We start from the raw sequence: 5,866 nt of genomic DNA on the forward strand, positions 1-5,866 counted from the left end.
AGAAGAGTACTAAATTTTAACACGTAAATTTAAATTCTTTTCAAAAGAAATTATAGTCAAAAGAGTGTTAAAATAATATAGTTTTGAATGATATAAATTTATTTCTTTTTTTGTAGTAATTTTTGTCTAAACATAATTTTGAATGATGTAATCCAAACAACATTCATTTTATTATAATATATTTTGATACAAAATTACCAAACATAAATTACATTAACACCAACTCACTTTTTATCAAAATTAAGTTTGTAAAATCAATTTTATACAAATTTTCGTTTGTAAACTCTAATCTAAATACATACATACTAATATTACTACTTTTCATAAGTCAAAAATTCAAAAAAATTACTTTTAAATTTTTCAAACAGACTCTTAGTTGATCTTTTATATATACACTATGGTACATCACATGTTTTAAAGAGGCAAAGCAGCAAGTTTCTTCCCTCGTTGCCGCCTATTGTGATAAAAGCAATTTTACAAAATCAAACAAAATTGTTTAAAAAAAAATCCTAACTAAGAGTTTAAGTCAAAGTTTAGATTTAAAAGCATATTCTTTTCTTATTTTAAAAGAGATATTTTATAAAAAATAATATCGTCAACAGTTAGATGATTAATTTAAATTTATGTAGTAAGTATGTTAAATTATTTAAAAATTTATAATCTCGTCACATAAAAATATTTATCGATTTTAAATGTACTTGTAAAACTGTGAAGGAATGAATAGCTCAGGTTAGAAAAGAGGAATAGTTTAGTTAGTAGCAACTTCTGTTATTTTAAAAAAATAAACATGCTAATTCTTCTCAAAGTTTAGTTTGATCCAAAATTGTTAAAATTAAACTAAACTTATCAATCACCTATAATCAAGGTAAAGAATTTAAGTTGAATTAAAAATTTTAAAAATTGCTAGAACTTTCATGAATTAAAAAATTACTTATTCAAATTGATAAATATGGGTAAGACATAGAAATAAATAAAAAAAAAAACAAATGATGTTTACTAACAAGTTGATAATAAAGAGTAGAGTCAAAAATTGAATGAAACTATTAAATATGACTCACTGTTTAAAGTTAAAATTTGTAACTAGAATTTATCATAATTATGTTATCATGTAATGAAATTATTATTAAGTAGGAAAATTAAACGGATTGCCAATCTGATATGCTAGAACTTTGTAGAAATAGAGTAAATCTCCTCTCTGGTCCTAACTATTTACGAAATTGACCTGGCGCTCCCTCACCATTAGAAATTAACAACGCGGTCATTAACTATTATCTTTGTGTGACCAAAAAGACTCTTTTACCGATACTTTCGGTTACTTTTTACCTAAAAACCGACAAGATGGTCCTTTCAGTCACACAAGAGAATGGATAAGGACTGTGTTATTATTTTCTAATAGTCAGGGGACGCCAGGTCCTTTGCTAGATGATTAGGGACTAAATATTTTAATAGTAGAGTTACACGTAGAGACTAAATATTCTTTTTAGATTTTTAGAAGTGATATTTGTTTCATTCAAATGTTCATGATATGACGAATTAATTTTAATTTAATTTTACGTATTTTAATTTTGTCTATTTAGTTACTAATTTGAATTTTATGTCAGAAAATTTAGAGTTTTCTTTATTTAACCTAAAATTGAGTGAGTTTCTTCGATTTAATTTCTAAACCAGTGAACAAATTAGATTGATGCATTTCTTTCTCGTTGCATCAAGAAATTGAATAAAAAAACAACTGATTCTCTTTATATTCATTTCTTGATGCAACAAGAAAGAAATACCTCAATCTAATTTGTTCACTGGTTTGAAAATTAAATCGAAGAAACTCAATCAACTTTAGGTTAAATAAAGAAAATTCTAAATCCTCTGACATAAAATTCAAATTAGTAACTAAATAAACAAAATTAAAATACGTAAAATTAAATTAAAATTAATTCGTCATATCACGAACATTTGAATGAAACAAATATCACTTCTAAAAATTTAAAAAGAATATTTAGTCTCTACGTGTAACCCTACTATTAAAATTATGGTTGATGAATTTAATTCCACTAATAAGAAAAATAGTTTAATTTTTTTAGAAAAAGGTGTATGGAATAATAATCTTGGACTAACTTTTTTTTATTTAGGTTCAACAATATAGAACATACATGTCATTCTTAAAACCCTGAATCCAAGACATAATAATGCTTAATCAACCCAAATAATTATCACTTTTATGTTAAGTCTCGTTGTTAATGATTTTGTGCTATCTATTAAGTTTAACGTTGTTTGCTCTCCGTCCACATGTAAAATATGGCAAAATGCATTAGATGCAAAACTTAAAACAATGCTTTTTTTTTATTTATTTTTTAATTTTAAGTAAAATCCCTCCCCGGTTCCATCACCATTAGAAAATAACAACACGGTCCTTATCCATTCTCTCCGTGTAATCGAAAGGACCCTCTTAACCGGAAGTACCGGTAAGAGGGTCTTTTTGGTCACACGGAAAGAATGGTTAAGGACCGCGTTGTTAATTTCTAATGGTGAGAGAGCGCCAGGTCAATTTCGTAAATAGTTAGGGACCGGAGAGGGGTTTTACTCGTAGAAATATTAGTTGGAGTTTATTAGCCATGACTTGGTGATTAAAAAAATAGCATATTCAAATGTACAAATAAACATCATGTGTAATAATATCATTTAAGTGAAGTTCATAATACAATATGAGTTTAGAGTAACAGTTTTTGCTTATTCTCTATTAAGAGAATATAATTAAGAGTAGAGTTATATCTTATTTTTATTATGTTTTTTTTTAATATGTTATATTATTATTGAAAAAAAAATTATAATAAGATTATGTTATATTGTTGTTGAAGTGTTTATATAAGTGAGTTATTTTAGACAAAATCAACTTTATTTATATTTTAAAAATGTATATTTTGTTTTAAAAAAAAACAAGGTATAGATGATGATTGAAAAATTTCAATAGAATAATTTTAACTTATGCAAAATTATTGAACAAGTCAAATACTCAAAAGAAAAAGTATAAAGAGACTAGGAGAATACTAAATAATGTGAATAATAGAATAAAAAATTAAAATTAAAATTACAAATTAAATTATTAATTAATTATTTTTAATTTCAAATTTTGGATTTTGAAAAATAAGGATTTGCAATTAAACAAAATTACAATTAGTATAGTTACTCTTAATATTACGCCAACTTCCATTCTCCATTTGCAATCACCGGTCCGCCGAGTCACCCTGGCACTGCTACACTTCCCCGCTGTCCGGACCGACGCCAGTCACGCCACCCAGCCTCCCGCCGACGCTGTCCAGCCTCTCCTCGTCCCGTTTGCGCTCCGTTGCAATGTGAGATCGCGCGCAGCCCCATGCATCCTCCTTTCCGCTGTCCACCCGCCGCCGGCCGTGTAGATCCCATAGCAGCGTTGTTGAGTTAAGAAATTAACTAAATTAATTAGTGATGGCAAACATTATTTTTGGGTAAAATAAATAATTAGTGTTGAGTGTTAATAATGATATGTTGCTAATTATTTATTAAACATTGCAGGCCAAGACTTTGTCTAGCAGCCCAAAATGGAATAAAAATAAAACATCAAGGCTAATGGGTTGGTTAGTCAACTGGAGCCCAAAAGAAACAAAACCAAAGAAACCAACGGGCTGAATATGAAGAAAGCCAACCCAAGCCCGAGATGCTTACCCAAGCTGATCCCACCAAGCTTCTCATACAAGATTGAAGTCTTCACTCTCTTTTATTGCTTCGGTCAGCAACAAAACATTAGAAAGAGAGTTGCGTTCCTCCTGCTACTTTTATCAGAGAAAAAAGAAAGAGAAAGCTTAATCATAAAGCAAAGATCTAATCACCCATCAAGTTGAGTTAGAAATTAAAAGGTGATTTATTTCCATTTGTATGCAACTTACTTTCTTCACTTCATCTCAAATCTTCTGCTTTACCATTTTTGGTTAAATGAAGAAAGAAGTATTTGATCTCTGCTGCTGTAAATCAATGGTTCACAAAGTTTCTTGGAGCCAAAGCACATTATTAATGGTTCGGATTTGGGTTTACCACTGAACAACTTTCTTTTTGCTACTCAAATGTCTTCGGTCAAGCAAAAATGAGACAGCTTGAAAATTCCTAATTTGGGAAAAATGAAGAAAGCAATCTTTGTTCACCACTGTTGTACATCAATGGTCAAGATTGTTTTTTGGGGACCAAGAAGTATCTCAAGGGTTCAGATCTGGGTTCACTATTGAAAATAATTTTCTTTGCTTCCCTGAGGCTCTCGGTCAAGAAAGAAGGTCAGACTCAAACTTCCAATTTGGGGATTAACTGGAAAAAATGTGATGTGGTGTGTGAGTGAAGCACACAGCTCGAGGATTAACCTCGGAGAGAGAAACCCAGCAACATGCAAGGAGATAAAAGAAGATTTTCTGTTCATTCAGAGGTAAGGAGAGGAAACCAGAGTTTGGTGAGTTGTGCTCTGTAAAGAGTTCCCTGTGAAGTTCCTCTACTTGGATAATGCTTTCTATCAAAGAAGCATTCGGCCAATACTGAAGAACAGAATCAGAGGTTTGCAAAGCTGGTTTTTCACATAGCAAAGAGGCTGTTGATGAAGTCAATCTCCTTCATGTTTTACAGATTGTGATGTACTTTTTTATGTTTATATTTCTGTAATTTCTTGTGAGAAAAGGCATTGTGAGAAAGCTAAAGTAAAAGCCATGAGTGGAAAAAGGTTGAGTGATACACTTGAGAGAAAAGCCTAGAGTTATTTTCTGATTTCTTTAGGTATGTCTATGTCTTGTATCTTGTACCTGTGAGGTATCCCTTTCTTAGTTAGGTTAGCACTATGAGTGAATAGTTAGGTTAGAACTTGAGTGTGAAAGGATTGGGTCAATCCTGTGGAATTTGTGTATGTAATACTGTTAACTATAGTGAAAATTCTTCCATAGTTGTGGAGGAGACTGGACGTAGGTTGCATAGCACAAGGCAACCGAACCAGGATATATGCTGGTGTTAGCTTTTCTCTTCTCTGCTGTGTTCTGTTTTCTGATATTCATGAGACAAAAATAAATTGTCTCATAAATTTTCGTTGCTGAGTTCAAACAGAATCGGAATTCAAAGTTTGTTTTAGAGGGTCATAACAGCAACTTAAAAGAAAGGCATAGATTCAACCCCCATTCTCTAAGCCTACCACAACCTTCAAGCGTCATCGTGCGCGGTAGTGTCTTCGACGTCTAACGCCATATGTTACTACATTTTCATACATGCATAACAGTCACATGCACGTAAATGGAGTCTAACTTGGATGAGCTGCTTTGTGATGCCCCATCGTCATTCACCAACGACAATTTCTCTCATTCACATGTAGTTACTAATGGATAATAAGCTAAATGTTCTGTTCATTAGGTATGCGGATGGTTAGTCTAATATTTATGTAGCTTGTTTGATTAAGTAGTTACTAGTAACATATGTCGGATGTTCAATTCAATAGATATGCATATTGTTATGTTGATTCTTAATTTGATACTTATTCCTTTTGATTCGGTTTACTCATGCACAGTTAACAATAATTGGATGTTTAATTCATTAGGTATGTGAATGGTTATCCTAATGTTAGAATTTAGAAGATAATTTGAGGGTGAATTACTTTTTTATTTTATTGGGCTAATTTTAGAACTTATTGTTTACAAAAAATCATTATCTACTTTTTTTTTTTACCAAAGATAGGAGACTTGAACCCGCAACCTCTTAGTTGAGTATGGGGAGACTATGCCATTTGAGCTATTACTCATTGGCAAATTATTATGGAAAGATAAGAGACTCGAACCCGCAACCTCTTAATTGAGTATGGGGAGTCTATGCCATTTGAGCT

This window comes from Arachis ipaensis, chromosome B08, assembly GCF_000816755.2.
Source record: "Arachis ipaensis cultivar K30076 chromosome B08, Araip1.1, whole genome shotgun sequence".
Classification (NCBI taxonomy): domain Eukaryota; kingdom Viridiplantae; phylum Streptophyta; class Magnoliopsida; order Fabales; family Fabaceae; genus Arachis; species Arachis ipaensis.